The 12,561-nt window shown below is 38.4% G+C and overlaps 1 non-coding gene across 1 annotated transcript; it reads right to left on the bottom strand.

The window, feature by feature from the left end:
• Window positions 1-11,603: 11,603 nt before the first annotated feature.
• LOC121968793 lies at window positions 11,604-11,709 on the bottom strand. The gene has a single exon (XR_006108330.1). It is a non-coding gene; the product is annotated as a small nucleolar RNA R71 (small nucleolar RNA).
• Window positions 11,710-12,561: the final 852 nt, after the last annotated feature.

Genomic DNA, 12,561 nt, shown 5'->3' with positions numbered 1-12,561 from the left:
AAGAAGAAGTCTTCCCTTTGCCTTTGTCGTCTCCCGGCGCATCTCCTTCACCAGATCCACCACCTCCTCGACGAAGTCTCTTCAAGATTTGTGACATGATGGGCAAGGTGAACTTTGAGGAATTTCTTGTAGGTGAAGATGGATCTTGAGGATGGAAAAGCAGGAGAAAGAAGAAAAATAGGGGAGTTGCTTCTCTCTTTCCGGATTTATGGCCTGAAGAAGTATTAGATCTAGATGTAGATCTAAGTAAAGATGAACTTTAGAGATAGGGATTGGGGTTTGATGAGGTGTAGTGGGGAGGGAAAAACTTTTGGGAGAGAAGGAGATGGGAATTAGGACTTTTTAGAGGGGTGGGTGGTGCACACGGGTAGGGGCACAGTCGTGTCTTATAGACATGGCCGAGTACACAGGGTTTCTACACGGTCGTGCCAATTGGCACGGCCCCCTCTCTTCTCCCCTCGGCCAAAATCGCACGGTCGTGCCGGTTGGCACGACCCGTGCCTTCTTCCTCTCTGCCTTGATCGCACGGTCGTGCCAATTGGCATGGCCCGTGTCTTCTTATTCACTAGTATTCTTGCACGGTCATGCCAATTGGCACGACCCGTGTCCTTCTTTTCTCTGCACAGGCCACACGGTCGTGCAAGGTGATGTGCGTAGATTATATACACTTTTATGCATGTCTTGACACACATATACTTGTATTTCATTAGCATAATCTATGTTTATTGCACCCTATTTCTTTATAATGTCATACTTCCATTATATTTTATTCAGAGATATGCTCTTTGCTTGTTTTGATTGATAGGACATGATTTGGAGCAAAAACGGCGCTTAAATGAAGTCTAAAGCTTCTAGAGTGTCACGGGCATACAAAAACTAAGTCCTTGCAGGTTCTGGCCATGTGGATACCACATGGCCGTGTGGAGGCCGTGTTGGGGGTGTGTTGAGGCTGTGTGAATGTCACACGGTCGTGTGGAACTTTCTACACTGTAGACCAATAGTAAAATGGTCATAACTTTATGCTTGATTGGAGTCTTGGGTTGTTCGTTATACCGATTTGTAGATAACTTGATGATCTACAACTTTGATGAAGATGCCAACCAGAGAAACCCCCATATTGATGGTGTAAAAGATGCTGCAATAAAACATAGCCATTTAGAGCTATAACAAGGGTCATGACAAGGGGTGTGCAAGGGCCATGCAAGGGATGTGCAATAGCCATGCAAGGGGTGTGTGAGAACCACATGCCCATGACATGGCCGTGTCACATTTACAAAGCCAAAGCAGTACATGGTCGTGTCCCAGACACGGTCGTGCAAGCCTTCCAGAGCCAAAGAAGTGCATGGCCGTGTGTGTCACACGGCCGTGCAATATTGCCAGAATCCAAGAATGCCCTGGTCATGTCCCAGACACGGCCATGTAGGAGTTCCAGAGCCAGAGGCAGAGCAGGCCGTGTAGATCTACACGGTCGTGCAAGGGGGCAGTGGCAGAGCATGCCACGTGAAACATCCCCAGTTTTTTTTTTTTTTTTTTTTTATCCCTCTCATCAACTACTATAGAATGATCATAAGGCAGTACTATCAAAGAAGTTATCATAACCAATGGGCACGATAGCATCAAACTAGGTTTATCAAGATGAACAAAAACTCCTCAAACATTTCCCACCCGAATGATAAAGAAATAAAAAATCCATCGCAGTAAACCCAGTAGGCTCTGCACTCCCGGACAACGGACAGAACCATGCGTCCATCCCGCCTCCTCGTCTACTCCGTCCGAGGGTCTTCCGGCATAACCTGGAAGTCATCCTCACCTGTAATAAAAATGTAGTGAGTCTATGACCCAGCAAGTACAGACCAATATGCATAAGAGGATATCCATAAAGTAGAGGAGGTAGTAACTAGAAACCAAACGAAAGCATAACTCAGATATCATACAGTAGAAGAAATACTCATTGCACAAGTCATCCTATATAGCTAATATGGTGAATATGTCACATATCCGGTAACCACAATTTGAGCCAGTCAACAGTCCCATGATCCTAGAGGCGTCCCTACTAGAGATCATGCATCCATTCATATAGCCAAAGCTAACAATAAATTACCTGTCAAGTTTGGATGGGCCCTCCCCGGAGCTCATCCCGGGTCACCCATCCCGTACTGCTACCACATATGCTCATATTCATTCTATTAGCTATGTAGAAAACCTTAGACAACTACCTTATCATATAACAATTTATCATGCATAACCCTTTCATTCTTACAGTCAATATATCCATTCACAATGCCTGTTCCATATCCGTATCATATACAACATAGCTATACACAATATAAGCATGCGTATCAAACCAAGAACCATCACAGTTTTTATATTATTATGGTAGAAAGCAGCCACGATTTTTAAAATGAAACATGAAATCTTACAGGAAATTAAAACACAAAGCTAATAACAGCCAAGAAGTCAATTTGTGTACATCTACCACCAAATTCCCACTAGTATACTACAGCATAATCTTGACCAAAAACCACAACCAAAACACCACTGCTCGGAGAAATCAGAACTCATCAAAATCAATCCCATCAACGCCGAGACAATTCCGAAGAGAAAACAAAACTGAACTACAATTTCAAATCATATTTGGAATCCCGGCTACCATAGACTCACCTTCTTGCTTCAAAGCTCACCCACATTTCCAAACCAATTTCAGAGTCCAGAACACTACAATTGAATTTCCGAACCAAAATCTCAAGAAGGAAGCGAAACAAATAGCAAGAGTCAACTTGAAGACATCGCAAGAGTCAACACACTAGAACTCCACAGAAATCCCAAATCAGGACGCACTCCATCAACCAGCCTCTAAGTCAAGAATATCAACAAACAGGTATCGTGCAAGACACTTACCACCACAATAGCATAGCGGAACTCGATTCAAACTCGATCACAGTAAATCAAACATTGCAAGATTCATATTAAGAATGTTCCTGTGTTCATCAAGCTTCAACAACAACAGAAAACACCAACCAGATATTTAATTCAAAGGAAATCAGGCGATTTCAACAGCACTTTGGAGAAACTTTGATTCATAGCATTAAATCTTAGAAATAACTGAGTATAATTTCATTCACAGTCCGACGAAATCCATAAGATTCTCAATAGAATAGATCACCGGAAAATCAAACTCCAACGAGAACAGAACGCGGTGACAAAACACAGAAACCTTGCGATTCAAACCAAGAAAACCCCCAATGAAACCTCAACCAAACTAGGCTCTACCGTATGAAATCCTTTCGCAAAAACATTTCACCGATCTCCATACCTGAGAGAAATGTTCAACCCCTCCTAAGTTCCTACCTCCTTACCTCACAGATCTCGCACATTCATAAGGAAATGAACTTGCCTTTCTCGGTTTTTCTTCCTCCCCACGACATTCCCAGCAGCCCTCGCGACTTCCGCCACTTGCTCGCGATTCCACGCCCGATCTGCTACCCTCGTTCACTCGTTGGCGTGCTGCTGATGTGGTGATCGTCGGACTCGTCGCCTGCTCGCAATGTCCTTGGAGGAGATGTTCGTTTAGGTCGGCGCCTGGCTGGGTCTTTGAGTTCGGCGGAGAGTTTGGTCGGAAGCGGTGGAGGTGAAATGGGTGAAGGAGGCGACGCGATTTTGGGGAGAACAGTGAAGGAATCATGAACTTATACCTAGCCTTTATATATACCTAGGTCAATTAAATCTGAATCTTAGGTAATTGAGCTCAATCAACTCCTAACTTAATTGGGTATTTCTAAACATACCCAATTAAATCCCTTAAAACCTAACATATTTCCCTAAAAATTCAAAAACATTTCAGTAAACTCCGTAAATTCATATCAAGTTAATTCCTGATAAATCATCCATAAAAATATATTTATTTATTTATTATTTAAATTTGAATATATTATAACTTATTCGATTACACATAATTTAAGCTAGCCACTTAAACTAAACTCCATTTTAATTATACTCAAACTAATTAAATAATTACTTTTGATTAAAACAATTAATTTGGGACATTACAATTCTTCCCCCCTTAAATAAAATTTCATCCTCGAAATTTGACTTACCGCATAATTCAGGATAGCGGTTGCCCATGTCCAGTTCAGTGTCCCACTTAGCCTACTACTCCTTTAATGGATTCTCCATTTTGGATCTCCTTATTCCTCAGCTTTCGGAATGTACCTCCAAAGCATGAATAAGGGTTAGAAATGTACCTCCTAAGCATGAATAAGTAGTACACGTTGTGAACTCCTAATAAATTATCCACTGGAATTTATTTAATTTCCTTTTTTTTTTATCAGTTTTTAATTATTTACATCCAGAATTACACTTTTGGTATATTACATTCTCTCCCACTAATAAAGTTTGGGTCCCCAGATTTACTATTTAAATTGCAATACTATGATAATCTCACCTAAGGGTGCACCCTCATACTAGTCCATTACTGGTTCATTCTAATAGTTTGGGAGGTTGTAATTATTAGAGATTAGGGGTTCCTCATAACTATTTAGAGAACTATTCTACGGTGAAGAGCCCACCTGTTGCAACTACACCCACATTACTGTCTAGCTAACTGTGGTAGATCAAATCCTTTAGGTATAAATGATCTTCTAGTTGTCTTTGATGTCTATCTTACATGCTTGAAGTGAGTCCTCCGGTTAGTGAATGGTGCGCTCCGTCTATTAGTTCGTCTGGAATTATTCACAAAATAGGAAACCACATTTTACTTTATTATAGGATACACGATGCATTTATGGTAACCCTTATTAGAGCATGTTTATTTGGTCTTCTTTCATAGACCGTTGAGAGACACCTCTTGTCATTCAATACTTCTCTCTCATTCAGGTTTGGAAGACCATCCCTGGAGCCCATCCCAGGGTACCCAAGTCAATTTGAACCTCACACAGCAACTAATCAAATGAGCAAGAGTGGTAACAAGAAGCCCGACAATATAAGACCTTTTGACTCAAAAGAGATGAGAGGGTGACATTGGTGGTTGCAGCTACTGACATTTTGAGAACAATGTTGGTAACGGAATAAGCTGTACGTGGCAGTGGTTAAGGTTCTGTCAATTATAAACGAACCAGTAGAGATGGGGAAGCAGGGGGCATTGGGTTGACTAGTCTGAGTAACAACGGAAACGTCTCTTTAATGAGTAAGAGGAAATGGGCGGTAGAAGGAAAAAGGGTAAATTAGCTATCAACTTCTCTTAGTCAGGAGAAAGATAAGGAGGTAGCAAATAGAGCTGTTGGGGAAGGCGGTGGAAGGAAGTGAGTGACAATGATGAGAAGGGAAGGAATAATTTGAAGCAAGTATACAATCGAGCCCAGCTAGATTTTGACTTTGATATCACTTGATGTAGCATACACACAAAGCACCTTTTACACAGACAAAATGAACTGGAAAAATTATAATTGATTTAAAGATAATGACTACAAGGATTCTGGACCTCTTTCATATATTGACAAATGCTCTAACTCTTATTTCCATTATTTGTAGATGTGTCAATCTTGGATTATTCTCAATATATTTATCTAACTTTATGTCCCTTTCTACATTATTCGTTTTCTTCTACACTACCTAGACTCAATCTTACACTCACCATCATAACATTCACATAACAAAACTAATGAGTTTAAAAAAAAACAATAGGCAATTTTTAATTATAAACACCATACACCCAGTATACAATCCTACAAAACATGAACACAAAAGGAAACATTTGATATTTATGTACTTATTTATGAACACCATGAAACTGCAATCCATGTAAACAATTCTCTTCCCACTTTTTCATTCTTCGTTTTTTTTTAATACCTAATACCTTACGTAGCATACATGTTATTAATGTACACGGATCACCTAGTCTTGATCCACTAGATACCAACAAGAGTTAGCAGTTATAGGAAAGATAGCTACAACTATTAAACTAATAAGCTATAAGGTCTCGTGCAAATATTAAGCATCCACCCTCACAAAAATAACTTAGTCAAAGTATGTATCCTATTGTTAAGGTTATTGAAAGACTAGTACATGTTGAGTGTTGAACTACAGGTAGCATAAAACTAAATTATTAAATTAATATGCATAGGATGACATAAAACATGATACTGATCAGAAAAATTTCATCAAACTAAAGATAAACTATCAAAAAGCAAATAACCTAGTCCAACTTATCATCTAGGCATAATATACAGGAATTGCTCCCTCAGATCATAATTCTTCAGGTTAAAACCAATGCTAAAAGGAAACTCTAGTAGCTGAGAGCAGTTTCTACCATGTGGTTGCTACACTAGGAAGGAGCTTCATTATGATCCACTGTTATGGCTAGAAAACTATCTTGGATATACCAAATAAGGTTAGTGTCAGTAGCATTTTGACCAAATAATAAACCAATACATTAAACTAACAGAGCTACTTGAAGGCAAAGATCGTCAACACTATATAAAGATTGTCAATCAAGTAGAACACTAAATAGAAATTTTTCATCGAATCATAATCCAATTTGCAATGAAAGATATTAAATAAACTCTAGGCTCACTATAATTTATAGAACCTTATACGTAGAAAATTTACAAGGTAGTGCAAACTTAAGATTTGAAGCTCCCCCTTCTAATTATCAGTCATGCTACAAGAAAATTTTAGCAATCCAATTCATAGTCATTCTCCGTTATTCTCCAGAATATGCAAACATTCCTAACATGCCAAACTGCAAACGGATGGCTTCCTGAACACCTATGAAAATTACTTGAACACCTTTGCATCTAATAACAAAGGGCCTCTAGACGTAAACCAAATTTGTTTATTTAAGCACATTATAATTCACGATTCAAATTCCAAACTATAATGAAGGAAATCTTACAAACTTGTGGGAAGAAGTAGCCGAGTTCTTGACGAGATGGCATGCACATGCTGTCCCTTAGGAGTGTGCTCTGATACCAACTGAAAAATCCCCAGTTTTTTTTATTATTTTTTATCCCTCTCATCAACTACTATAGAATGATCATAAGGCAGTACTATCAAAGAAGTTATCATAACCAATGGGCACGATAGCATCAAACTAGGTTTATCAAGATGAACAAAAACTCCTCAAACATTTCCCACCCGAATGATAAAGAAATGAAAAATCCCTCGCAGTAAACCCAGTAGGCTCTGCACTCCCGGACAAGGGACAGAACCATGCGTCCATCCCGCCTCCTCGTCTACTCCTTCCGAGGGTCTTCCGGCATAACCTGGAAGTCATCCTCACCTGTAATAAAAATGTAGTGAGTCTACGACCCAGCAAGTACAGACCAATATGCATAAGAGGATATCCATAAAGTAGAGGAGGTAGTAACTAGAAACCAAATGAAAGCATAAGTCAGATATCATATAGTAGAAGAAATACTCATTGCACAAGTCATCCTATATAGCTAATATGGTGAATATGTCACATATCCGGTAACCACAATTTGAGCCAGTCAACAGTCCCATGATCCTAGAGGCGTCCCTACTAGAGATCATGCATCCAGTCATATAGCCGAAGCTAACAATAAATTACCAGTCAAGTTTGGATGGGCCCTCCCCGGAGCTCATCCCGGGTCACCCATCCCGTACTGCTACCACATATGCTCATATTCATTCTATTAGCTATGTAGAAAACCTTAGACAACTACCTTATCATATAACAATTTATCATGCATAACCCTTTCATTCTTACAGTCAATATATCCATTCACAATGCCTGTTCCATATCCGTATCATATACAATATAGCTATACACAATATAAGCATGCGTATCAAACCAAGAACCATCACAGTTTTTATATTATTATGGTAGAAAGCAGCCACGATTTTTAAAATGAAACATGAAATCTTACAGGAAATTAGAACACAAAGCTAATAACAGCCAAGAAGTCAATTTGTGTACATCTACCACCAAATTCCCACTAGTATACTACATCATAATCTTGACCAAAAACCACAACCAAAACACCACTGCTCGGAGAAATCAGAACTCATCAAAATCAATCCCATCAACGCCGAGACAATTCCGAAGAGAAAACAAAACTGAACTACAATTTCAAATCATATTTGGAATCCCGGCCACCATAGACTCACCTTCTTGCTTCAAAGCTCACCCACATTTCCAAACCAATTTCAGAGTCCAGAACACTACAATTGAATTTCCGAACCAAAATCTCAAGAAGGAAGTGAAACAAATAGCAAGAGTCAACTTGAAGACATCGCAAGAGTCAACACACTAGAACTCCACAGAAATCCCAAATCAGGACGCACTCCATCAACCAGCCTCTAAGTCAAGAATATCAACAAACAGGTATCGTTCAAGACACTTACCACCACAACAGCATAGCGGAACTCGATTCAAACTCGATCACAGTAAATCAAACATTGCAAGATTCATATTAAGAACGTTCCTGTGTTCATCAAGCTTCAACAACAACAGAAAACACCAACCAGATATTGAATTCAAAGGAAATCAGGCGATTTCAACAGAACTTTGGAGAAACTTCGATTCATAGCATTAAATCTCAGAAAGAACCGAGTACAATTTCATTCACAGTACGACGAAATCCATAAGATTCTCAACAGAATAGACCACCGGAAAATCAAACTCCAACGAGAACAGAATGCGGTGACAAAACACAGAAACCTTGCGATTCAAACCAAGAAAACCCCCAATGAAACCTCAACCAAACTAGGCTCTACCGTATGAAATCCTTTCGCAAAAACATTTCACCGATCTCCATACCTGAGAGAAATGTTCAACCCCTCCTAAGTTCCTACCTCCTTACCTCACAGATCTCGCACATTCATAAGGAAATGAACTTGCCTTTCTCGGTTTTTCTTCCTCCCCACGACATTCCCAGCAGCCCTCACGACTTCCGCCACTTGCTCGCGATTCCACGCCCGATCTGCTACCCTCGTTCACTCATTGGCGTGCTGCTGATGTGGTGATCGCCGGACTCGTCGCCTGCTCGCAATGTCCTTGGAGGAGATGTTCGTTTAGGTCGGTGCCTGGCTGGGTCTTTGAGTTCGGCGGAGAGTTTGGTCGGAAGCGGTGGAGGTGAAATGGGTGAAGGAGGCGACGTGATTTTGGGGAGAACAGTGAAGGAATCATGAACTTATACCTAGCCTTTATATATACCTAGGTCAATTAAATCTGAATCTTAGGTAATTGAGCTCAATCAACTCCTAACTTAATCGGGTATTTCTAAACATACCCAATTAAATCCCTTAAAACCTAACATATTTCCTTAAAAATTCATAAACATTTCAGTAAACTCCGTAAATTCATATCAAGTTAATTCCTGATAAATCATCCATAAAAATATATTTATTTATTTATTATTTAAATTCAAATATATTATAACGTATTCGATTACACATAATTTAAGCTAGCCACTTAAACTAAACTCCATTTTAATTATACTCAAACTAATTAAATAATTACTTTTAATTAAAACAATTAATTTGGGGCATTACACCACGACCGTGTGAGCATCACACGGCCGTGTCACCTGGGCAGTGAAGGGAATGGAACAGTCCATTTGATCTTCACACGGCCGTGTCTCGGGGCTGTGTGGCGCCCAAACCCAAGCTCTATATAAGGGTTTCTTCCTCATTTAAAGGGAGAACTCTCCTTTTGAGAGAAATCAAGATTTGGGGCGTTCCTCCACCTTCTTGGAGGGATTTTCCGACGTTCTAAGGGTGGATCTTCAACGAATCGACTCCAGGGAACGAGGATTGGAGCCGAAGATGGTTCTTCATCATAGATAAGCTTTTCTTCCTTCATTTTCTTGGATTTGGGATCAAGATGCTTGTATTTTTCTTGTCTTTGGATTTGTTTTCTTATTCTATGGATTAGATCTCTATGTTCTAGGATGGAGGGACTATTTGTAATGTGAATTTGATGTAAACTCTTGTAGATTTGTCAATTTCTTATTTCTATGATTTTTCCATATTTGTATCTATTTAATCTTGTGTGGTTTGTTGTGATTGGGCTTGATTACCATACTTGATTGAATGTTTGGGTATCTTGTGGATCTTATAAAGGTGATTCCTCACTCGATTATATGAGGGATGTTCGTGACAGATAAGCCCGTGTAAGGATGTTTGAGGGATGATCTTGAGGGTGAAACAAGGGCATTCAAGGGGGTAGGATAGATTGGATGCATTAATCTTTCATATCTTGATGAAGTTAAGAAGAAATGAATTTCTATGTTGATTTCCTGAGGGACCTATGTGACAGGCAAGCCCGTGTAAGGACAACATAGGAATCATTCCTAATTGATCATATTTAGGTATAGATTTCAGTCCTACGTCGTTTGTCTATTGAAAGAGAGAACCGACAATCATCTAAAAATGATGGACAATTGAGGGATATGATTTGGTAGATCACGTACATTGAATAAAATTACAAAGAAACTGAAACTCCTAGAATAACCCTTTTATCATAGCCTTATTCTTGTTTCTATTCTTTTATCTCTATTCTTTACTTTTCATAGTTGCACTAGTTTTGATAAATCAATTGATTAGTTGTTTAGCTAATTTACGTTGAGATATCTTTAGTGCTTATATCAGTCCCTGTGGATACGATATCTTTCTTTATTACTGACGACGTATTTGTACACTTGCGGATCGTTAACAAGTTTTTGGCGCTGTTGCCGGGGACTGCGCTATAACATTAGAGATTATCAATTGGGTTAGACTAAACATAACTTTTCTTTTTGTTAGCATAATTGTAACTAATCTTTAGAATTCTGTTTTCATAGTTTTTGCATATCTTTCTACAATTCATTTTGTTGCAAATCTAATTCTGATTCTAATTCTGCATTCTTGATTTCTAGCATTCTAGTCTAGCTTTTCTCTATTTTTCTTTTGATCCAAATTTTTCTCTACTTTTCTTTTGTAAACATATCTTGCAATATTGTTCTTGTGTATGAGAAGATCAAACCTCGTAAAGACATCAAGAATTACAAGAACTTATAAACACATTAGTTGATTAGCATATGAATTATTCTGAAATTTTTCTTTTTCCTTTTGTCTTTTCTTTCTTATTTTCATTATGCACTTTCTTTCTTGCAATTTAAATTCTACATTTTCTTTCTTGTTTTTCATATTGCATTTGATTTCTTGTCTTTGATTTTTCAATTTTTTTTCCTTCTAATAACTTTTTCTTGAGTATCCATGAGCTCTAACATGTCAAGCAGGCCCATGAGAAATTTTTCTACACCCTTTTCTGCAAGATTTTTATCTCCCATTGTGCAACCTCAAATTGAAGCAAAAAAGTTTCTAACTAGACCCAGAGTTAATTTTCATGATACAAGGTCACAAATTTGGAGGAGAAGTATCAGAAAGTCCTTATCTGCATCTTGAAACATTTTTACGGATTTGTGATATGGTGAAATGTGAAGGAGTGTTAGCAAATGCAGTTCGATTGATAGCATTTCCTTTCAGAATCAAGGATAAAGCAAGGACTTGGTTATATTCTCTCCATCCTCAAAGTATCACAAGTTGGGAGCAATTGGAGAAGCAATTTCTGAATCATTTTTTCCCTCCAAGCAGAACAGTGTATATGAGGAATTGCATAACAAATTTTGTTTAGGCATATGGAGAATCATTATTTAAAGCATGGGATAGATTCAAGAGTCTTTAAAGACAGTGCCCTCATCATGGTTTTGAAAAATGGTTGATTCTACATATATTCTATGGGGAAATTTCTTTCTCATACAAGAGTTTATTGGATTCATCAGCTGGAGGATCTTTTATGGACAAAAGTGTAGATGAAGCATATATGTTAATTGATCAAGTGACATTGAACCTCCATGAATGGTCGAACATAAGTTGGATGAAATTTCCCTCAAACATTCATGAAGTGCAAGCCATAAATGCTATAGAGCCTGTCAAACAAATTGTAACTCAACCATCTATAAGTCTTGAGAATCACAAGTCACAGAATGGGGAGTTCAAACATTTGGGGGCAAAGATTTAAAGTATTGTTTCAAAATGGTTTAAAGGAGATCTCCCTCTTTCGCAGACAATATCTAGTGAAAAGTGTGATGATGTTGGGTTATTGATCACACCAACACTAGATAAGAAAGTTGGACCTCCTCCAAAAGCTCAAAGGGAATTTGGGAAAAAGGAAGTTCAATCTTTCCCAGGACCTTCACTAAGGGTTCCTTTTCCACAAAGGTTAGTGGGGGTCAATGTAAATAAGACTTTAACAAATTCTGTGACACTAATATGGTTGAGTGTAGGTTTTTGAATGTATATGAAGATGAGGACTCTTCAGATGAGGATTTTATTGATAATGCAGTGGTAAATAAGTTTTTAGATCTGCCTTCAAATTTTATAGGGTGTTATAGTGACATTAAATTTTCAAATGATGAATGTGATGTGGTAGATCAATTTAAAACTGCAAGTGAAGTTATTGATCCTCTTGTTATTGATTCTCCTATTGAGGATATAGATGTTGATTTATTTTTTGATATATGTGTTGATGATGATGATATTGAAGAATATGTAGGGAGT

This window comes from Zingiber officinale, chromosome 3B (assembly GCF_018446385.1).
Source record: "Zingiber officinale cultivar Zhangliang chromosome 3B, Zo_v1.1, whole genome shotgun sequence".
Taxonomy (NCBI): domain Eukaryota; kingdom Viridiplantae; phylum Streptophyta; class Magnoliopsida; order Zingiberales; family Zingiberaceae; genus Zingiber; species Zingiber officinale.
The sequence above is the reverse complement of the archived record's forward strand: the minus strand, read 5'-3'. Positions and strand labels throughout refer to the sequence as shown.